Source organism: Pteropus medius, unplaced genomic scaffold (genome assembly GCF_902729225.1).
Source record: "Pteropus medius unplaced genomic scaffold, Ma_sr-lr_union100, whole genome shotgun sequence".
In the NCBI taxonomy this organism is placed as follows: domain Eukaryota; kingdom Metazoa; phylum Chordata; class Mammalia; order Chiroptera; family Pteropodidae; genus Pteropus; species Pteropus medius.
This window is the reverse complement of record NW_024355205.1, coordinates 20,775,216-20,800,124: the sequence shown is the minus strand read 5'-3', so window position 1 is coordinate 20,800,124 and position 24,909 is coordinate 20,775,216. Positions and strand designations below refer to the sequence as shown.

Below are 24,909 nucleotides of genomic sequence, written 5' to 3'. Positions count from 1 at the left end.
ATATATTGAGGCATAATTGATAGACAAAAAACAATACATATTTAATATAATTTCATGAGTTAGGATATATGTATACACCTGTAGTATCATCATAATCAAGGTAATAAACATATCCATCACCTACAAAAGTTTCTTTGTGTCTGTTTTTTCATTTTTTGTTGTTTATGTTTTCATTTGAGGGTGAGGAAGGGGTTGCAGGACACTTAATACGAGATCTGCCCTCTTAATAAATATTTTAAGTACACAATACTATATTGTTAATTACAGGTGCTATGTTACACAGCAGATCTCTAGAACTTATTCATCTTGTAAAACTGTAATTTTATACCCAGTAAACAACAACTACTCCCTTCCCCTCCCTCTGTCTTCTGGCAACTACCATTCTATTTTTCTGCCTCTATAAGTGTGACTATTTTAGATACCTCATAGAAATGGAATCATACAATATTTGTCTGTCTATGATTGGCTTATTTCACTTATGTGTTCCAGATCCATCCATGCTGTTGCAAATGACTGGATTTTGTTCTTTTTTAAGGCTGAATGTTACTTCAATGTACGTATATACCACATTTTCTTTATCAATTCGTTTGTAATGAACATTTGGGCTGTTTCCATGCATTAGTTGTTGTGAATAGCTACAATGAACATGGGAGTGCTAATATCCCTTTGAGATTCTGATTTCAATTCTTTTGGATGCATACCCAAAAGTGGGATTGCTGAATCACATGATAGTTCTATTTTTAATTTTTAAGGAAACTCTGTACTGTTTTCCTTTTCTCAATCTCAGTTAATTTGAACTCCCTTGTCTCTTTTTCCTGAGGCTGTGTTTAAATTCTGTGGTTATTTGTAGTACCTAGGCAACAAAAGTTCTGTGTGTCATCTGAGCCTAGGGGCATACACTAGCATATCCACTGCCTCCTTCTGGTCATTGGTGCAGGCAGAGCATATGGGGACAGGCTTTATCCCTGGTGCATGGCCCCTTCAGGTCCAACACAATCTCTGCTGCTTCTGGGAGACGTCTGAGGGTTAAGACATATTCTACATCTGTACCATGCTGGGGTACAAGACAGTTGTGTGACTGTCTAAGGTGCCACAACTCTAGTCATGACAAGCAGTCATTTTCTCCAAAAACAGCACTTCAAAAAAATGGTTGTACTAAGTGTTCTTAGTCATCCTATATACGTATACCATTAAAGATTACAGTATTACTAGGTTCCAGGTTTCTAGAGATCAAAGATGGGCAACAGCATGTATATAAGTCAGGATCCAACCGAGAAACAGAAACAGATGGGACCTTACAATCTCCCCAGTGCTCTTACTCACAGATTCCACAAATTCATTTGAAATATTGCTATTTGCCTGGAGAAACTCTACCCTCCTCCTATACCCAGCTCTGCGTTTTTATTGTCTGGGGTCTTAGCATTTTGGAAAAGAAAAGTCAGGGAAAGAATGGAAACCAATTTTATTTCACCAAACCTATACCTTCCACATCCTATCCAGCAATAAGCACAGAATAACAAGGCTGTTTGAACAGAGGAAAGTGAAAAGGAGTGAAGGCAAAAATGGGGGTGGGAGGGAGGGTTTGGATTTCAAAGATCTACACAGTGCCATATTTATCATATAAAAAGATCCTTTAAACAGACATTGTATGCCACAAAGAAAACAACTAGAGAATCAACTGATCTGCTTGACAATAATAATAATACATAAGCACACCTAAGAATGAAAGAGAGAAAACAAAACAAGTAAATTCTTTGGGCTTTCCTGGGAAATTCATCTGGATGACTTTTACTATAAACTTCTATTTCCAATTGTACATACTGAAGTACTTTATTAAATCTACAGCAATAACCATTCTCGATTAACACCCTCCCTTTTATTTTCCTCTTAAAAAGAAGCTCTCCTCCCCATCTATGTTCTTCACTTCGAAGTGCTACCACTGGGATCTTAATTCAATCAATGACCCTCCCAGCATCTCCACTGGCTCCTTCTTCTGTTATACCAACATGCTAGGGCCTCTTGACTTGTATGTACCTTCAGCCCATCCCATGTATATATTCCAGATTCATCTTCCTGCCTTATAAAAACCTGCAGTCTTGCTCCAGCCCTAAGGCCATCTTAAACCTCAGTTTCTTCATTTGTAAGTGGACATTTTAATAGTCTATCTCTTAGGGGATTATCATATTAAAACAGATAATACATGTGATGCAATTTCCTTTTTGACTATAAAATATAACATGTACCTCTCGCTCTTGAATTCAAGCTCTCCAAATTACGGCACTTTGAGAGAATGGCCATGCTAAGTGGTCTTAGTGGTTCTATCCATGTATGTCACTCGTGATTCAAGTATTACTAGGTTCCAAGGCTTGTAAAGGTCAAAGGCAGGCAGTATAGTATGGAAGTCCAGATCTAACCAAGAATCAGAAACCACTCTGAACATTTAGGTCAGAAAGAATTTTGTGCAGGAAGTTGACAATACAAGTGAGGCAAGGGCTGAGAAGCCAAATAAGGTTGGTGAGGCAACCCGACTGACACCAACAGGCTTGAGGAACAAGACAGGAGACGATGTTACGGAAGCTCCAGGCCTGGGTCACCCCGGAGAACCTAGAACCAAGGTGAGCTTCATCACAGACAGCAGGAGCCACAGAGGAGATGCAACCATACCCAGAAATGCCACTTGGGGCAGAGATCGAGGGAAAATGCCCCAGTTCCCAGTGTACTTCTCATTCCCGCAGACCCCACTTTGCTTTCCTTCTGCAGCCTCATTCTTGCCCTGTGGTCCTGACACCTAGCCTTCTTCCCCGTTCTGAACTTGGCTCGGGTGGCCTTCACATCCCTGCATCTCCAGATCCTAGCCCATCCTCACTACATAAGCAGCCCAGCTCCCAAGACCTTGCTTGAGTGGGATTTCTGTCACTTGCAAATGAAAGAGTCCTGATCTAATTCACAAATATCAACTTGGTCTGTCATTTGCTCTGTAAATCTTCCACTTTGCGCCTAAGAATAATCTTTTTTTTAATGCATTTTCTGACTTTCCACTCATTTTCATCACCAGCCGTTATCTGTTGACATTTTGGAGTTGTTTTTCATAAAGAAACATAGTTTTAATACTTTATCAGCCATTGTGTTCATAAGAACAAGTAGGAATAATAAAACCCCCGTAAACTAGAAAAGCTACACAATCTTCCAGGCTTAAGAAAAAAGAAAAACACATTTTTAAGCTAGGGGAAGGTACATCAGTGGAAAGCCTGGTGAGGCATCAGGACACCTGATTTGGCAGTTCAACACAATAAGTATATACACAGGCTTTGGAGCCAAGGTGACATCTGACAGCCCTGTGACCATCTTAAGCCTCAATTTCTTCATTTGTAAATGGACATTTTAATAGTCCATCTCTTATGGAGTTATCATATTAAAACAGATAATGCATGTAATGCAATTTCCAAAGTTCCTGGCACATAGTTAAACTGATAAAACACTAGCTATTTTTTCAATTGCTATTAGAAGTGGCAGAGGGTGAGAACAGATGGAAGACAGAACCTGGCATTACCTAAGACATTAGAAAATAAGTGAAGCGTGAATTTATGGAATTGTTGGTCAAAACATATGCCTGTCATTTTTAGCAAATTAATAAAGGATTCTCCCTGTAGCCACTTCAGTGCCTGAGGCAAAAGGAAAACTTGGTAAACCTAATCTTGTACTCACTTCAAATTCAGATATTTTGTTCATCATGCACTTTTACATTGAGTTTCCAAATATTGCATGAAATATTTTTCTTGATTACTGAGTTTTGTGGCACCCCATTAAATTTTTTACACCCAAAGTGGGGGCTTCACCATGCATTGCCCTAATTCCAAGCCTTCTGGGATCAAGTTTAGGATTCAGAAACTTATACAGTTGTGCCAAGATATTAATCAGGATAGAGAGAGTGGGTTGTCAACGCCAGCATTCTTTGAGATACATATTGCTTACCTGGTTGCATGTTGCAACCTGATCCACCTAGATTGCTGGCAGGTCATCAACTGACCTCTGCTCTGAGACCATTTAAACTTGGTCCACACTCAATCACTTCCATGCCCTCTCCAAGATGTTCAGAAAGCACTGATCTGTAATCCCACGTCTCTCTGGGGCTGCGGGTCAATTATTAGGATTCTCACAGATACTTTACCACTTCTGGCCTGCTCTGGGATGCATGGAAATTGTTCTACTCCTTCCCACGGCATGAAGAGGCGGGAACCGTGAGAAGCTGACTAAGGCCCATCCCCTGCCTGCACCACACCACAAACTTTACACTTGATGTGAAATTTCAGAAGATGTCTGGTCCTTCGCAGTCCATCTAGTTTCCCAGGCCCCTTCTGGGAATGGAGGCACAGGTCTAGTGGGCGCTGATAAATATTTAACAACCAGCTCTTCTGGGTGGATTGGAAGAGCATTTGCTGATTTCCAGAGGGTAACACTCTCACTCACCACAGCTGATTTCCAATTACCAAAGTGATACCAACACACTCACAAAACTCCTAAACATCTAACAATTGGCTCTTGAAAGCTGGGACAAGGCAGGTCCGGCACACTGCGGCACAGATTCCCTCGATTTCAGAGCCCCCAAGCCTATCCAAGGTCTCTGTCACCCTAGGATGGCAGTCAAGGAAGGCCAAAAAGCAGTGTCGGCCTCTAGTTTTCAGTGACAGCCTCACATCCAGACTCTTGTTCACCTTCTCACTTTCTTCCTTCTGGGCTGAGAGAGTCAGGAACAGAAAAGCAATGCTTTATCTAATTTTTCAAATCCACTGTTCAGGACAAACTCCTGGATACAGAGATAGATTAGCCAAGCATTTAACTCTTTTCATCATCTGACTTATCTGTGTTGTTCCCTTCCCGAAGGCAATGAATGCATAACTTTTCAAATGGAAGAACCAGTTCAGGAGATCTGAAAGGAAAAAAGCATCAGTTCATATCTCGATATATATTATTCCGCCACCTAATCAAAACAATCTCCAAAAGATAAGTGAAATTATGATCTCTTATTTAACAATTTATAATTTATCTGCTCAAAACAGATTTATTGCAGCTATGACATGCTCATCAAATTTCAGGGTCTGTGCTAGGTACTAGATATATAAAGATGAGTAAGGCCACCTAATCTTGAGTTCACAAATCTCACAGATATATTCTCTAATTAGAGTATTAGTTAAATATATATATATACTTATATGTAATTATTATAAACCATAAGTGTGTAAACATACCACGTATATAGTATATATATATATACACACACTACACATATATACATATATAGTGTATAGAGTATATAACCTTAGGTGTTAACACTTAAAAAAAAAGTGATTTATCATAAAAAAATCACCTTTAGAGGAGCAGGGGGCAGTTTTGTGTAAGGAAGAGGCTTCTAGCCATGCTCTGTTTCTTGATACAGGTGGTAATTACATTGGGGTTCACTTAACTGGTCATTATACATCTATAGTTTCATGTCCTTTTAATTTTCTTATTTATTATTTATATTTTATTATTTTTAAAAAATATCGCCTGCCTAAGTGATTTTGCCATGTGACTATGTCAAGAATTTTTTCTTTTTATATCATATATTTTTCAGTCCTAAGAACAATCTTATTCTAGGTTTCTGGCAAGTTGAGAGTTTTTAATATTTTCAAGGGCAGCTGTTGAGAAACAATATTTCGCATTTCTTCTTAACAACGATATACATGCAGCCTTGGTTTTCTTTTCTAAATAGCAATAGATATAGATATATTTTATCCTTCTTACCAAGTGGATATTAAATTACACTGAGATCAGCGTTCACTGTGGCCCAATCTTTCCCATTGGTCTAGGATTGGGGCTGGGGGTCTCCATGCATACCTATGAATAAAGGAAGCTTGGACCAGCAAGAATAGGCAATGACCCCAAGAATCAGGGCATAAGGCAAGGACATTCCCATAAACGAAAAGGGATGTAACAAAAGGGAATCTGCAAAAACTCTTAGTCCTTAGATCAGAGACCAGTGCCTAGATGTTCAAAAGGCTCATGTCAGACTCCTGACTCAGCTCCTTACTAATCATACGACCTGAAGCAACTCACTCCACCTCTGAGCCTGCTTCCTTGTCTGTGAAAAGGAAGAATAATAATAGTAACTTCTTTGGGGGGTTTTATAGGACTATAATAATGTATGTTGAGTGCTTGGTAAATGTAAGGGTACATTATCACAGTAATATGTTCATTTTAAGAGAATTTCACACTAAAACAATTGAGGTGTTTTCTAGATTTATTTTGTTCGTGTTTTATTTGCAAACTCCCCAGAAGTTAGCAATGTATTTATTATTCAGGGAGATGCTTTAGGTTGGCGTTTTATTTGGAAACTCCCCAGAAGTTAGCAATGTATTTATTACTCAGGGAGATGATTTAGGTTGTCTAACAGCTGGTGCTAAAAGAAACAATTATAATCAATTTACAGATCCCATCTAGCACAGACATTATGCAATATCCATTTGTCATTAAAAATAACTGAATATAAAAATATTATTTTCAAGTTGCTTTGAGTGCGAATTCTAACATACATTTCTAAAAACCCACAGAAATACTTAAAGTCACATTTGTGGAAGACATAAGGGAAGTTTTATATTCCACTGTTCTGCCTTTGCTTTCAAGTCTCAGGTATTCGGCGAGGCTGTTTGGGTGACCTCTCATGAAAAGCTCCACACTTTATAGGACAGCAGAGAGGTCTCAGATTAATCAACTAAGTGCCAGGAACTTGGTTTCAGAAACATTTCAGTCCTTGAGACAGACTAACTTCACTGTAACCCTCAATAGTTAGTGTGCCCATACTCCATGGATTTTGCTACCTAATTTTCCAAAAAATGGTTGAAAGAAAATTTTAAAACTCCAGGCAACTTGTCCCTGACTTATACAGTCTCACCTAGGAACACAACTGGGGCAGGTACTAACGCAATCATTCTATCTCCCTCCCTACGGCCACCTTTTTTGCCCTCCACCCACCGCACTGACACTACTCCCATCCAGCGCCCAAGTATTTGTTCCAGGGATTTCTTCAAATCCCAAATCCTTACATAATATTTGAAATTTCATGTGATTCCAATGCAGGAAAGGGGCAGGAATCCCCCCGTCATTACCTCCACGGTCTGATGACCTCCTCCTTTTCCCCTTTATAACTTTAGTAATAAAAAAAAATAACCCCACACCCAATCTTAAAAATCCCCTTCATTAATCAATCAATTAATCAATGAACAACTACTACTTCATTATGTCACTACTGTCCTCTTGTGGCTTCTATCAGCATCTATGAAATGGTGGCAGGCTAATTTATTAGCTTGCAAATAGTATAGAATCTCTGATCCTTCCCCGTTTTTGACAGACTGAGTGTCAAGTGTTGGGCCAGGTGCTGGGATGATGAGGTGGACAAGGAAGACAAGACCCTGCCCTGCGACACTCAAAATACCTTTTGGAATTATAAACAAATATCGTCAACATTAAAGAAGAAACGTTAAACAATTATATTGGCATAAGGATTAAGAAGGAATCAAACAGTGTTGCGATGGAATAATGAGAAGTCTGCTTCACACAGGTCGTTGGGAAAGTTCTTTCTGGTGGGTGGTTGAGCAGAAAGAACTTCCCCCAACGACCTGTGTGAAGCAGACTTCTCTCTAGACCTTCTCAGGGCAGGATCTTGTCTGCCTTGTCTACCTCATCATCCTAGCACCTAGCCCAACACTTGACACTCAGTCTGTCAAAAACGGGGAAGGATCAGAGATTCTATACTATTTGCAAGCTAATAAATTAGCCTGCCACAGTTTCATAGATGCTGATAGAAGCCACAAGACTGTGGACCAGAGATGTATAGTTTATTAATCACAACAATAGCAGTAGTCACAGTATTGGCATTTTTGCACCAGGTCCCTGAGCCCCAAGTCCTACAGGGTAACACCAAAAGGACCAGATGACACCTGCACACATGGTGGGTTGTAATAAAAAAGAGGTTCCTTAAGTATAGAGAATCCAAAATGTTACAATGGGCAGTAAGTATTCCTGCTCTTCACTCCAGAGGGAGACACGATCTCTATCTTCCAAGGTCATTCACTATATGAACACCGTGAAAGGACATTCTGGGACAAAGGCAGTCAGTGCCTCTCTTGCAAGATGTGCAGAAACACAACAGAGCCTGGAAAACTGCCGACGAGTAGAGAATCGAAAAATATTTGTTGATTGAATGAATAATGAATCAGAGGTAGAATTAAAAATATAAAATAAAGGAAAAAGTAAAGTACAATAAAATAATAAAATAAAATAGGAAACCTCTTTTTTTCTCAAAGACACCTCTTTACCTAATGGTATGCCGGCAAAATGTTTAACAACTAACTCTTGGAGGGAAAGGAAGGCCTTGATTTGTAGCATTTTTCAATTTCCTTGGCAAAAACGTTCCCGCCATGACCAACTACCAGCTGCTGATATCACTGAATGTAGAGCGGGTGAGAGTAACACACCATTATATAGTATTTCACTGCACAAATAGCAAACACCTCAATGGGTGATTTTACTACTATTAATATGGTAAAAATGCAGTAAAATAACTAGGAAGCGATGAGTTTGAGTGTATTCTCCTAGTTTTAAAAACAATTGTAAGTTTATATGGTTTAATTTTTAATAATGTCTTTGTTTAACGACTGACTCACAAATTCTTGAAAACTTAACAATAGACTCTTATGACTGGATACAAGCCAGCTCTGACAGACCACGGCTCTTACCATTGTCCTTTACTATCCCCTCCTTGTCTTTGGCGCCATTCTTGTTCCTCCAGCCTCATTCCTAGATCTTCTATTTCTCTCAAACTTGGCTCCTCATCCTGCGTCTCAAGGCTGAGCTCGGCCTCCCTTCTTTTCACCACTCCCACCCACCTGGTCCCATTCCTGAAAGCCTTCAGGTCTGTACTTCACCACCCCCACCCCTCTCCCACCCCCACACACACAACACACACACATACACGTCCCGCCCACAGAGGCACCCTGGAGAAGAATCCGGGAAATTCCACTTAGCCTTCCTCAGTAATTGAGGCCACAGCAGGGGAGAGGGGCATGCATTCCCAACGCATTTTCTCATGGAAACATCGGCACAACTTTTTGTTAGGCTCTATTACTTTGGGTGCCATATTTTAAGTACATCATGTATTATAATAGGGATTTATAAACAAATCTGAGGTGCTGATCTCTCTTCTTGAATAAAAAATGCATTGGGTTTTCCAAATGTGGAAAGAAACTTTGAGAACATACTCAAATAGAAGACTACTTGATATGTATTTATATACATTTTATTTATTTAACTATGTCCACCAGAGGGCAGCAAAAAAAAAACTGTATGTAAAAATATTTACTCAATACTGAAATTAAGAGCAAACCTGTATTACTACTTGCTGATAAACAGGAAACTGTTAGAGTCCTGGAGAGCAATGTGACTTCAAGTTTATGTGACCAAAAAAAAAAAAAACCCGACAACAACAACAACAACAAAAACACTGAGGAGATTTTCTTAAAACTAAAGGAAAAAAAGCATGAATGCATGAATGTTCCTATTTCTTTTTTGAGAGTTTCAATATTATGGAGAAATATCATTTCATTTTTTTTAACTTCAAAGCCTCAATATTAACTTTCATGGTAGTTTAATTGATCCTTTTAACATATATTATTTGAACATTTTTTATGTTCAAAACATTGTGCTAGCAATTACTACTTCTGAAGCATAACTTGAGAAATACAGAAATGACAGCCTATCTTTATCAGGGTTCTCCAGAGAAACAGGCCAACGGGAGATATATATGTATAAAGAGATCTATTTTAAAAAATTGGCTCGTGTAATTACAGAGGATGGCAAGTCGGGAACCTGTAGGGCAGGTCGGCGAGCTGGAAATTCAGGCAGGAGTTAACGCTGTGGTCTTCAGACACAATTTCTTCTCTAGGAGACCTTAGCTTCTGCTCTAATGGCCTTCACCTGACTATACGAGCCCTGCCCACATGATTGAGGTTAACGTCCTTTACGTAAAGTCAGCCAATGGTAGATGTTCACCATATCTACATGAAGAGGCTTCACAGCAACACCTAGATTAGATTTTAATGAAGTCCTGGGTACTACAGACTAGCCAAGTTGACGAATAAAATTAACCATTACATGGTTCCAAAAATGTTTCCCCTCTCCAGGCGCCCTGTCCCAGAAATGTCACCCTTGGGAAACCATGCTTTGAGTCATGGATTACTCCTCCCAGATACCATCTTTTAAAACACATACATCCCTGGTAGGTTAATAGACCTAGTGAGACACTAATATTTGCCTGCCAGCTTATCACATACACTGCTCCAGACAGAAGAGAGTCTGTGGAGTCCTGAAGCAGAGTAGCAGGAGGTTCTGAATGCTAAAAGGGAAGCTGTGACTTATCATCCACAACCAGCAATTTCCTAATTTTACATGCAATTTCCCCTCTCCGATGGTGTTTGTATTTTTGGTGTGTTGTGAGAAACTATATTGTTGTTTTTAGAAACTAAATCTAACTTGTAACTCGGCAACTAAGCAATGACAGCATGATGCCTCTCTAACTCCTGTTCTGTGTGCTCTGCAAAGTTTCAGTTTAAAATGCTTTTCTTGTTGTTCTTCAATCAAGAGTCCTCAAAAGAATGCATGACCTAACTCTGATAATGAGGAAACAAGAGACAATCCCCAAATGAGAAATGTTCTACTAAAAATGGGGGAGTGTGTTCTTTAAAAATGTCAATATCGTAGAAGACAAAAAATAAAGGCAAAGAGGAATATAGACAGTGGATTGGATAGAGATGAGGGTTTGGGCTTTTTCTTTCGTTGGTTTGGTTTTTGTTTCATTTTGTCTTGGGTTTCTGTTTTGTTTAGTTTTGAGTTTGATAAATGCTGTGATTGTGTATGGAAGAGTGTCCTTACTGTTCGGGGTAGACTGAGTTCAGAAAAATATATAAAGAATACGTATATATGAGAAGAAAGAGCAAGAGATGGAGCAAGTGGAACAAAATGCACATGAACGAGGGTGAGGAACATACAGGTGTTCTTTGTGCTGTTCTCACAACTTTTCTTGTCTTGAAATTGTTTCCAAATAAAATTTTTTTTTAAAGTTTACTAGAATTAGCTATGCTCCATTGTAAGAAGTTCCTTCATATGCTTTAAATTAATAGTGATACTGCTTTGGGAAATCAACTCATCAGGATTCTAGCTCACATCATATCACATCACAGTCCAATTGAGTGGCAATGAGAAAAAAAGGCTCTGTCCTATGCCCACAACTTTGGGACCAGGGTCCTTGCCACCAAAGAGGCCTCATCTTCCTTTGGATCCCTAGAGTCCTCTCCAACCAGCCAGGGAATAAAAGAGATTTGCAAATGGGAGGTTCTCTACGTGCCAGTCTGGAAATGGTTCCATCATTCCCACTCACGGGCCATTGCTCAGAATCCTCATATGGCTACATCTACCTGCAAGAGAGCCTAGAAAATGTCATCTACCCGAGGGCTCAGGAAGAAGATAATACAGAGGGTGGGGAGCACTAGCATCTGCCACGATTAGTATTTTATTTTACAGAGATTCGGGAATACTTAACTAAAAAACAGAGAGAAGAAATAACTTCTCCTGAGTCAAGCAAACACAGAAAATTATACATGTAAACCATGAGATCAAATACTGTGTTTCTCTCTCAAACTCTTTCTCTTCATGGAGGACAAATAGTCAAGATGGTGGAGTTGAAACTGGAAGGAACTTAGTATCAGAAACTGGTTTTTAAGCAAGCAGCCACAGAAGTCATTCTATATGTGGGCACCACAGTATTAACAAAAACACAGAGCCACTGATACCTGCAAAACTTAGGTTCAAGCTCAGGGATGATGCACGCACCTGGGATAAGTTTGTTAGGGCTGTGGACTTGCTCCTCCCGTCTGCCTATCTAGTCCTCTCTTTCCCATCCTTCTCTTTGTAGGTACATCTCAAATTATGTCTCTTTCATGAAACCTCTTTGCTCCAGATCACATTAATTTCTTTCTGTTTGTCTCTTATTGCCTCTATAGCTAAAATGAAATGTTTTAGACTGTGAAAACTCTTTTGTGTGTAATTACTGAAGGTTCAGGAATATGGATGGTCTCTATTTTGTACACTTTACACTTAGCCCTGTGTTGGGCCCATAAAAAGAGATGACTAAATATCTCTTACTTGATTTGATTCAATTTTTGGAGTTGGGCAAGAGGGCTGTCTCCTTAGAACACCTGGATCTTAGTTGTGCATGTAAATCATTTGTAGTCTCCTTTAGCGCACTCTCACAAACAACACAAGTGACACTTAGTAAGAGACTGCACTGAGCACCGTCACTTGAATAAAATGCTAAAAGAGACATTCTTTTTAATCAAGTCACATTTTTTTCCCTCAAACCCTCTTATAAAGACTTTGGTGATTGATAAATAAATAAATAAATAAATAAATAAATAAATAAATAAAATTTAAAAAAGATGGATACTATCTAGTACCCCAGATTAAAACAAGGATGGCAAAAGCAACATTCTGGAAAAAGGACTGATTTCTGGATTTTGCTCCTCTAGGTCCCAGATGCAGACAGCTGTTTTCAGGTAGTGTCTTCCCCGTTTAGTCACCTATGACAGCATGTAAAGCATATGCTCACTCAAGAACTTCGTGACAATAAAAGGATTAATTTAGACTGAATGGATCTGCATTGTAAAATAAAAAATGACATATTTTACTATATAGTCCACTAATAATAAATATAAATATAATCATAATTACAAACTCAATACAAATAATAAACAACATACAGAAAAATTCTCATATTAATTCCCAATATTTTCTTCAATATGTCTCTGGTGAAAATCCTTAGATGATTCTTAAGAGAATCATTACTGCTGGGATTTGATATAGGTCCAATTTCTCTTGTCTTCTGCTTTTCCATTTTCTGTTGAAAGCCACATATTGTTTGTGGTTTTATAGGCGTGCATCAGAGGTCACTTCTTTCTAGCAGAATCATTATTTTTACTATCTGCTCATGGGCTTGTTCAATGTTCCATTTAATATCCACTCTTAATAGTTATGCTGTTAACACAGTTGTCTTCACTGCTCTCCACTATATCTACAAAATGCCATCTGCCACTTGTTGCCATTCTATGCCCTCTGTGTCCACTGTGAGTCTACTCTACATGAGGTGCTATTTTCCTCACATTTGAAGACAAAAAAGCTACTTATACGAGCAGAGTTGAAAAGAGAGTAACAGGGAGGCCATGCTTACCACTCCTAAAACAGCATCAACTTTCGACCTAGAAGGTGAGTGAGCTCAGGAGTATTTATTAACGCTCAATGTCAAATGGACAACAGTAGAGCATGTATTATATTCTTCAATATTTCTATAGGCAATCTAGCAAAGTATTAAGGAAACAAAATTACTTCCTGAAATGCATTGAAATATTAAATCAGTGGCAAATACAGATTGCCAGACATTTCAGAGAAGTATTTTCTTCCATGACTGTCAATTGATGTTTCTGCTTTCTGAAATTTCTTAGCTGAAATGTCTCACCTCTCTTCTCAGGAGGAAAGAAACATTTCATATTTTCATAAATTATGTTTCTAACATTCACATAATAAAAACTATTATAAGTGGTCTCAATAACCAAAAGAGTTTGCAACAGTCTTTCATGTGAGGACACCCACACCATCACACTCTGAAGTGAACAGAGTCACGGTAACTCATGACAAATGCAATTCTCTGCTCACTTAACTCTGGTTTATGATTCGACACATTTCCTACCTTTAATCCATTCAGTCAATTCCCACACAAGCCTATTGAGGTCAAGCCCACAGAGTTCAATTTAACAGGGATCAGTTATAGCTTCACTCCTCTGATTTGTAACAAACCACTAAAACTTTCCTCTTGATCAGTCCTCCTACAAATTCACCTCAAGGGCCATAACTGAAATCAGACAAGATATTCATCACAACTATTTGAAAAACAACTCCAAATGCATGCCCTGACATGGGTCAAAAAAACCCAGTTGCTCCAGGAAAGATGACATGCCTTAACTGGTTTACAAATCTTGCAGGCAGCAACGATAAACATAGAGCCTTTCTTATGCCACTTACAATATCATAAATTTTCAGAAGATATACACAGCCTTTTGGCTAAGGTTAACAAGTTTAACCTACCATTTAAATAACATATTTCATGATGAAAATCATGTTGTATAATATACCGTAATTACCATTTGTCATTCACATATAGAAATTCAGCACATTTTATATCACCTAATCAAGATCAATACTGCATTTGTCACTGCGTTTATTTCTACCTATGTCAAAACTGACAAGTACAATAGTACGCTTATAGCACTCAAACAAATAGCAAATAGCACTCAAGGATTTAGCAAATGGTTAGTTGGGATTCTGTTTTAGAATAACTGACTTTTAAGGTTCATGGATCATTTTGATCAATGATCACACTACTTCTAAAACTCTATTTTAAGTTTCTAATATAACCATAGTGTGTAACATTGTGTGTAACATGAAATGAGTATCAGAGACATGACTCGTTATATTGGTCAGGGTTCTTCAAAGAAGCAGAACAAATGGAATATGGGTATTTAAGGAATCTATTTAAGGAACTGGCTCACCTGACTATGGAGGCTAAGAAGTCCCAAGATGCAGTCCTCAGGTTGGAGACACAGGAAAAGCCAATATTTCAGTTCGTGTCTAAAGACAAAAAAAGATCAATGTCCCAGCTCAAAGCCGTCAGACAGGAGTTCCCTCTTACTTGGCCTATTTGTTCTATAGTCTTCAATTGACTGGATGAGGTCCACTCACATTAGGGAAAGCAATCTGCTTTCCTTAGTCTACTGATTCAAATTAATCTGATCCAGAAACACCCTCACAGACACAACCAGAATGTTTAGCCAAATGCCTGAGTGCACTATGGTCCAGTCAAAGTGACACAGAATTAACCATCACACCCGTATATACACAAAAAGCTTATCATTTAAGGAAGAAATGAGACAAACACAGTAGTGTTTAACAATAACAAAATGACATAACTAAGTGCTATATTGAATGGTAATGCCTATAATTCCTATAGAATTTCAGTAAAAGAACAAACAGAATTTCTGATTAATTGTGTAATAAATGTTTTCATTTGTCTACAGGTGATTAAGTCCAAAGAATTAAAGGGTAAATAAGAATTGACTGTTCATCAACAAAAAGGAGCAAAAAATAAAATGCCTTAAGTGACTTAAAAATGAAAAAAAAAAATAAAACCTCAAGCACAGGTATAAGGGAGAAAAATAACACATTGCCTCAACATTTTTCCTGTCTGAATCTTTACCATTTTCTACCTCCATGTGAAAGACTGCTTTAGCTATGAGAAAATTGCTTTCGATGCCACATATTCCAAAAACACCTGCTGGTCTTAAGCGTCGCAGCAAATTATTCAGCCTGCTTGGAAGTCTTAGGTTATAAATTTTATATTCATAGCTTCTCAAAAAATTTTAGAGGTTTTCAGCAGAAGGGATAAAGCAAGTGATTCCAAGTTAGACAATCTCTCAGAGTAACAGGTATTATTCACTACCTTAGTGTGCTACCCACTACCCATCAGATTCTATTCTCTCACAGGCAGTATTTTAATGAAAGAGGTAAAAAGTATGTCACATTGAGTTATTTTTCCAAGGATTAGGCAATGACATATAAGCAATTTCTTGGCTAATCTTCATAGCAGTTTTTACTAGGAACTGATACTAGAAACTATTATGTAAAAGTCTGACAATATCTCTCTAATCTTTCTTGAAGATAACAATCCCAAACAGCCTTGGAGTCATCAAAGACTTTGCAGCTGAAAATGCATCACGTTTGTTCAGCTTAAACGTCAGTATTTCTAGATCAACTCACCAATCTTAAGTAACCACAGTTTTCCAACAAAGCTCAATAGCCTGGCAGAGGCTGACTGAATGCCGGCATTACGCTGACAGGAATGGCAAAATCTATTCCATTTTTCTTGATTCTCCCAGCTGTCTTACGACAATGATTTTTCACTGGTTACTCCCTTTTCTGGCATCAGACTGATTGAAATTATGTCTCTCAAATTTTTCCTGTAAAAACAGAACAGCCTTGCTCAGCCGTGGAGGATTAGACATGAGCAGATGGACGTGAGTGTCCCTATCTCCCATGAACAACATTCGGCATGGAGCAGATCGCGGAGTTCCCACGGTTCAAGCTAGAGAGCTGGGAAGCCTTGGTGCTGAGAGTTTGAAGGGTTTGGTACTGGGAGAGTGAGGCCATAGAACAAAGAATTTTAGAAAACCCACACAAATGGAAGAGACTACTTCTTCAATAGGAGGGTCCCACCAGGAAACCCAAGTAGACGAGATGGGATTACCTATACCTCACTGGACACCAGCCAAAGAAAACAAGGCACTAAACAGGCTAATCACTCTTCAGAAGAAACCAACAAAAATAAAGATGGTAGCCGACACCAGAAGGCTGCCTCCACACTGCGTTGAACAATTCAAACTTTTCTCAGAGCAAACATGCCACCTTGGAGAAAAGGAGGCAAAGAGACCAGATGAGAGGCAGGGGAAGAGTCCTGATAAAGAGTCTGTACTCTGAACTGATGGACTATTATATTCTACCATCCCCTAACGACTAATCAAAAAGACCGCATCAATCACAAAGAAACTTTTGTTAAGCCAGAAGAGACTGAGCTACCTTTAACAGGCAAGTTAAGTGTTTTCTAGCATGTTCATGCTCTCACTAGCAACAGAACTGAGGTATCCAGAGCTAGATAAGATGTATTATAGCAAATAAAAGCACCATGTTTGTGAGATATGTACTGCAGTGTAAATTTAAACCCCCAAATTCAGAAATGAGTAAGATGTACTTCATACATTCCTTGAACTCACACTTTATACAGTGAAAAACTCCATAAGAACATGTGTTAAATGGAAAAATAAAATAGGTCTAAGCACAAAGGTAGCCCAAATAATAAACTCATAAAATACACGTGGAAAGTAAGAGGAGGATAAAAAACTTTCTGGAGAAGAGAACTACGTGGGGCTTAGAGGATAGATAGGAGTTCATCACGCATTGGTGAGAGTTCCACGCAGGTACAGAACAGTAGGTCAAAGGTGCTGAGGAATGGAAGAGTTATGAGTGCCCAGATTTGTCTCACTGGAGCATAACAGAGAAACCTAATCTTCAGATAGAATTCCATTCTCTGGTGACAAATACTGTAGCTTAGAGCAGGGGTCCCCAACCCCCGGGCCACAGACCAGCACGTCAGTGACCTATTAAGAACCAGGCCACACAGCAGGATGTGAGCAGTGGGCAAGCAAGCGAAGTTTCATCGGTATTTGGAGCCGCTCCCTGGTGCTAGCATCATTGTTTCAGCTCTGCCTCGGATCATCAGGCATTAGATTCTCATAATTAGATTCTCACTGGTCCCTGGTGCCAAAAAGGTTGGGGACCACTAGCTTAGAGGACTGAAACTATTGTTTCAAGATGTTAAAATTCAATTTTTAAAGAGAAAATATTAAGAGTGTAGTCAGTGGAATGGGGAGAAAAACTGTAGTATTGTTCAATCACCAAAAATTAAAAGATAAATTTGTGAGATTATTGTTCCTGTCCTCAATTCAGAAAACAGACTCCATATGGTTACAAATATTTATTTCTAGGATGTAAAAAATAAGATCTGTTTTCATTCTATCCAGTCTCAAGATCTTTAGTAATTTCCAGTTTTAAAGAATAACAAGTCTCCACACAGGAGGTGTCTTATGTCACTAATTAACCATTTTCTTTTGAAGACTCTTAACAACTATTAACAATGTTTATCCTAGTGATTTTTGTGTCCTATTGACAGTAGTTGGGTATTTTTAAGCTACTATTTTATATATTCTTTATAATTCTTGCTCAAAGGTTATTATGCACTATTTTCTTTAAGTGGTAGTTTAAAAACCAGCTGTTTCAAATGACCTCAACAGTATTTTTAATGGTTACTTTTTTCAGGTGAAATTCAAAGATTAAGCTGAAGAACAGAATAATGATTTCATATGAAAAGAAGCACTTTTAGACCATAGCCAAGACTATGCGGGCTGTTTTAGAAATACACGACATGACCTAGCATCAGTCCCCAACCTTTTTTGGCACCAGGGACTGGTGCTCCTATGAGAATCTAATGCCTGATGATCTGAGGTGGAGCTGAGGTGGTGATGCTAGCACTGGGGAGCAGCTGTAAATACAAATAAAGTTTCGCTTGCTTGCCCACCGCACACCTCCTGCTGTGCTGCCTGGCTCCTAATGGGCCATAGACGGGTACCGGTTGAGGACGCCTGACCTAAGGGATTTAGGAAGGCCCACCTTCCCAAATATATTTCCTCTATTTGCCAGGGCACCAAGGATGCTCTACTAAAGATAAATGGCTCTGAATTTCAAAAATTTGTTGACCATCATTAACCTTGTATTATAGCACCAGTAGTACCCTGTAAGGACTAACACTAAGACATTATCAAAAAATAGCTTTTAGCAGCATTTCCCAGCAAGTGTTTGGTGCTTCCGAAAGGGATTCTATGCCCAAATAAGGTTAAGAAATACTGAGCATTATTTTTCTTAGAGAGTCACAATATATGTTAGTGTTTTAAAAGCTCTGAAAAGACCAATGTTTAGGGAAAAAAAAGTCTTAAATTTTTTAAAACTCAGCAATTCCAAAACTCAGCTGACATTAGGATTTTTCTGGCTGCTGAGAATTAATAACAGTAGCTGGGGGAAAAAAGCAAGACATCGAAAATTAAACAAAAAAGAGATGATTGGATTAGGGCCAGGAAGGGGAGCTCAGGTGACTGAGAGTGCTGACAATGAACATGGACTGTTCCCAAGGGAAAATTCAACATATCAACTCTTTCCCTTGGACAGGTCCTAGGGATGATCCCGTCCTTAAGATGGATAAAATTCATTTGGTCTGGACAGCTTCCATTTTATTGGAGGCGGGTCTGCACAGAATCGCCTTCGTTAAGATGTTTTTGAAGATTATATCAGTATCATCAACAGACCACACAGGAGATGGTCACAGGAAACTCGCTTCTGCACTTGCTATGTGGAGGAAATCAAGAACATTGTCTTGTTCAATGCCCATTATATAAAGCACCACACTGAAATGCTCTTTCAGAACTGAGTGCTAAAAACAGACATTTTTGCCTTCCATAAGGAAATGAGATATCTCCTCTTTTCTGAAAAGAAGTATTATGTCTTTCTACTTGTTTTGAGTATCAGGAAGCCCAAAGCTAAATGTCAAAGCAAATATAACAACCATATAGGCCTTTATGCCCTGGATGTTTGGAATCTTCTTCCTATTCTTACTGATGCCTCCTCAGTCATGACTCTATTTCTCATTCCCCGTTACTTTATTGTCTTTGCTTGTGATAAACCACCATAAACCCATCTGGGAATAGGAAAGAGGACAGGTGAAGAGATGGAAAGATAAAGACAAACAGAAATGATTGACTCCCGCGAGATCTATATGGAACACACCACCAGTACCTTACATGGGGCCTGGAATATCAATAATATCTAATAATTTCTTATATATTTTTAAGTGATAAAGCGTTCCCCAATTATATTTGCCCCATCAAGATCTCCAGAGACATGTGTTTCTTACTGAAAGTTGTGTCAAGGATATCAAGCACAGGTTAAGGCTGCCAGCTCCCACCAGTGCTTAGATTGAAGGGATTCTGCTGGGGCAGGGGTCGGCGGGGTAGGCTGAGGCATAACCTCAGAGTGGCAGTGAGAGGGCACTGGAAATAGGCCAGAGGACCTGACCGGTAACTAACTCCAAGGGAGACCCTTCCTACGGCTCTGCAGAGGGCTGAGAGGGAGTCCACCTTTTCGGCTGAAATCAGGTTGATCTGCTAATAAAAGAATGAGGCATGACTTACAGGAGGAGATACACACACACACACACACACACACACACACATCTTTCTTGTGTTTGAGTGAGGGGGCATGAATTTGGAGGGCAAGAAACCCCATATTATCTACTGAGAATACATTCTGTAATGAGAAGAAATTGTAGGACAAGCATTTGTATTCCAAAGGGCTTAAAAACATGTCAATATATAGTTGATTGTTCACATCATAGAAATCACATTCAGATATGGCTCCTGAATATCACATTGCTGACTTTATTATCTATTAATAAGCTGAACCACAAGTATTTTAATGTTATAACTTGAAGGTTAAAAGCTCCCTCTCTCACTCCTGAGAGATGAGCGGGCAAAGAGTAAAAATACCAGAATCTATAGAGCTGTGACAGGAACTTTGATTCTGATTATGGTTTTCTCAGGGCACAATTATGGTCTGGTCTGAGGGCTCCTTATATGTGATACTTTGTAAGTTAGCTATTCTGGAGAAATTACTGGATGGGGTAGCATTAATGCTTTCCAATAGAAACTACATCGATTTATTCATTACAACAAACACAGAGGGCTCTCCATGTCCTGCCACTGCAATGGGGGATGGCCCTTATAAAGTCCAAAAAAACAAGATCCCTGCCCTGATGGGGTTAGTTAAGGGTCCCAAAGTTCTGACTTTTTTCTTATCAGTTGACATTTAGCATCTTTCAAAATCTCCAACCTTCTGCAGCAGGGAGAGAGTATCAGCAGGAAAGGGTGTGGTACTCCTAATGAGTGCACTTGCTTTGGGCTCTTTATTGATTTTCTCCTGAATTCTCTCTGAAACCTGAACTGAATAACCCTGGCAGCCCACCGTGCCTTCCTGATATATGAGTTGTATACTACCGCCGATAATTCTGTTATTTGAGATTCGCCAGAGCCTGGAAGTAAGAACAGGAAGTCAGGTGCCCACACTTCTAAACAGGGTTTTTGTTTTTTGTTTTTTAAAGGAACTTCTGGTAATCCTGGGCCTTATGTCTCCTAACCTCACATTTCTATTAATTTCATCTCAATTTCTCTCCTCTCGTTTCACCCAAATTTCTTTCAGATAGATCTACCCTCACCACTTTCGTTCATCTCCCACCCATTCTTCTACTCACTGCCCTCCTCACTCCATCCAAACCGCCTCCCTAATAGGCACACTGCCTGCATCAGGAAATCTGAAGAACAATCTTGAATCCTTTTACTTGAGTTCTCAACAACATTCAACACATATAGCCACAGTCTATTCTTAAATATTCATACTCCTTGACCTCTGTTAGACTAGACCCTCCTAGGTTTTTTTTCCTATTCTCTAGCCACTTCTAGAATGTTCTTCTCATTATATTCTTGATACCTCTTCTATCTCTATCTAACAATTATACATTGAATTCCATCAGAAAAGTATTCTAGACACTCTGTGAACGTCACTCTTCATTCTCACACAGGGACAGGAGTTGGATGTGAATGGCGCCTCTTTGCCAATAATTCTAACTTGTATTCCCAGCTGAGAGCTTCCTTTTAAAGCAGATCTATAAGTTCACACCCTATGCAACATCTTCATCTGTGCATTTCAATAAACCTCGGTACTTCATATATTCAAAACTGAACTCGAGACTTGCTTTGCCTGCAGTGTGCTACCTCAGTAAATTTCTCAAGACAAAAACCCAGGAGCTTTCTCTGACACCTTTGTCTCCACCACTGCCCATATCCAATCACCCGCTAAAGGCTGCCGATCCTTCTTTCTACATACATCTTGAACCACATCCACTTCTCCTTACTCAAAGGCCGCCACCATAGGCCAAGTCTCCAAATGAATCCCCACCTGAACTAGTACAGCAGTCTTCTAAACCAGTGGTCTCCAATCTTTCTGGCACCAGGAACCAGTACTCCTATGAGAATCCAATGCCTAATGATCTGAGGTGGAGCTGAAGAGGTGATGCTAGCACTGGTGAGTGGCTGCAAACACAGATGAAGCTTAGCTCACTTGCCCATTACTCACCTCCTGCTGTGCAGCCTGGTATCTAACAGGCCACAGACCAGCGTTGGTCTGCGGCCCAGGGGTTGGGGACCCCTGTTCGAAATGATCTTCCCGAATTACTTCCAGCCTTCCACGAGTCCACTCTCCACACATCAGCCAGAGTATGATTTTGTAAATGTGTAAGAAGTATGAATTTAATACAATCAGAGAATTCTATTGTGCAGAAATGTAACATTCTTTAGCTCTCTAAAAATCAACTTAGTTCTAAAGCCCCATATATACTTAGAAGTAGAAAACTGAATCTTGACAAATCAAAGTACGGTCCATCATTTGGGTTAAATGCACCAATAACCAATCAACCAACTCAAGAGTCTCCTCCGAATTCTCTAAACTGTTTCTTCAAACTAACAATGATGTGATGCAGTGATGATTACATATTCTCCCAGCCTCAGGAGGGTGGGGTATGAAATAACTCTTCTACAATTATCCTTTATTCTTGGTGACTTGCTGAAATTTGCCTCATCCTGACTGACCCCAACCAATGATGTCCTCTGTCCTTCCACAGCTTCTGATAATCAACTCACTGATGATGATGATGACTGGCTTTTACTTTAAATCCTCTTCATATATCAACTCGTTCAATCCATAAGCTTTTGTGTCCATCTACTGTCTCTCAGAACGTTGTACACCCCATCTTCCCTTCAGGAAACACAGTCTCTGTGGCTCTTTTCACAACCCACTGCCTGTACATGCTGAACTCTCTCATCTGCCCTCAAGTCTATTCAGCCCAGCATCTCACTTAACCACCATTTTTCTATCACTCGGGTGTCATGGTGGGCATGAGGCTTCTCTATGACAGCTGTAGTCTCCCATGCTCCTCCCAGAAAAACAAGATATGGGCTCTTTCTGTTTTCATAGGTCAGATGTTCTTATAATTTCCCCAATCTTATCCCCATTGACATCTAAAACTTGGGAGGTAGAAGGATACCTCAACCCTTTCTTAGAAACCCACACTAACTACTAACCCTCTTGCTCCCTTTTCTCAATTCTGAAGCTCTGAATTAAAAAAACAAGAAAGAATTGCCAAGAATTAAAAAAACAAAAAACAAAAAATATGTCAGAGGAAAACTGGCTTTGACTGTATTCTCTCCCTCACTCTTGTTTATGGATAAATTCTCTGCACCCTTTCTTCAGGCTTTGACAATCGATGTTAGTTTTGGGGAGAGTCATAAAAATTTTTCTGGCTCAAGAATCAGGCTCTTCACTAAAAACTTAGGCTTTCAATTATACCTCAGTAAAGCTGAAATAAAACTTAGGGCTTTCAAGATCCTTATTGCTCTGGGTTTCAAAAAATCAATTGACTCTTTTTCTAGGCTGAATTCATTCTTCCTTTTAGGTAATAGATGCCACTGCCTGAAATAGTAAAGACCATGGAACACTGAAAGGAAAAAAAAAGTAGAAAAGGAAAAATATCTGTTTAAAAAACCTCCAAACTTTATCCTGAGACAAATGCAAATAGGATTAGGCTCCCATCCCAACATACACATGTCCCTCTTGAAACTCTATGATTTTTGATTGAGATATAATTGACATATAACATTGTGTAAGTTTAAGATATACAATGTGTTGATTTCATACATGTATATATTGCAATATGATTCCCATCATAGCACTAGCTAACATCTCTATCAGGTCACATAATTGTTTCATTTTCATGGTGGGAACAATTAAGATCTAGTCTCTCAGCAACTTTGAAGTTTATAATACAATATGTTGTCTATCATCGCTATGTCGTACATTAGATCTCCAGGACTTATTTATCTGCAGCTGCAAGTTTGCACCCTTAAACAGCTCCCCTATTCACCCATCCCTCAACCTCTTTGTTTTTATGAGTCTGGCCTTTTAATTATACTTTCTATTGATGTATAACTCATATATAGAAAAGCATACAAATCATGAATGAACAGTTTGATGAATTTTCACCAAGTGAACACACACCCTTGTCAGGGCCACAGGGCAGGAAGTAAAACATGACCAGCATCTCACCTACACCCCCAAAAGATACTACTATCCTGACTTCTATTACCATCCATTAACTTTGCCAGCTTTTAAACTTTATATAAATGAAATCATACACTGTTTTTCCTTGTGGCTTTTTTCCCCTCAAACTTATGTATGTGAGATTCATTCAAAAGTGTTGTCCATGACAACACTTATTCACTGTCATTGCTTTGTAGGTTTCCATTGTACGACTATATCATTATTTATTTATTCATTCTGTCGCTGATAGACATTTTGGTTGTACCCCATTTAAGGCTATTGTGAACAAAGCTGCTAAGAACACTCACATACATGCCTTTTGGTGCACATATGTATGAATTTGTTGGTATACATCTAGGAATAGTATTATTCATGCATAGGGTTATATGTTTAGCTATGTAACAGATATTTCCAAACAAATTTTTAAAATAGTTGTACCAGTTTAAACTCCCACTAGTAACATTTAGGAATTTCAATTGCTCCACATCTTCACCAACACCTCACCAATACTGATGGCCTTCTATATGGTATATGGTATATGGTATATAGTATATAGTATATAGTATATAGTATATAGTATATAGTATATAGTATATAGTATATAGTATATAGTATATAGTATATAGTATATAGTATAGCTGTTCTTGTGAATGTATAGAGGTATCTTATTGTGTTAAAATTTTCATTTCCCTGGTGACTAAGTTAACCTTTCATTTGCCTTTTTGCCATTTGGAGGAAATTTGTGAAGTGCTTGTTAAAGTCATTTGTCATTTTTCTATTAGGTTTCTGTCTTTTATGGTAATTCTTTATGAGACATACATATAGTGATTACCTTTCATTTCACTCTTTGACTTGCCTTTTGCACTTCTTAATGAGGTCTTTGGATAACCAAAATCTTTTATTTTAATA

General features: G+C 38.8%; 1 protein-coding gene across 6 annotated transcripts in view; it reads right to left on the bottom strand.

Moving 5' to 3' along the window:
* CHODL (chondrolectin) overlaps positions 1-16,127 on the bottom strand; it is a 263,500-nt gene extending 247,373 nt beyond the window's left edge. For 5 of the 6 annotated variants that reach the window (XM_039857335.1, XM_039857336.1, XM_039857339.1 and 2 more), the window contains exons 1-2: positions 15,952-16,127; positions 14,688-14,766 (exon numbers count right to left, since the gene is read on the bottom strand). The gene's annotated coding sequence lies outside the window, so the exon portion shown is untranslated. Of the gene's footprint in view, positions 1-4,777; positions 4,928-14,687; positions 14,767-15,951 lie in introns of all 6 variants that reach the window. The other variant, XM_039857338.1, reaches the window with a different exon arrangement.
* Between the last annotated feature and the right edge of the window lie 8,782 nt (positions 16,128-24,909).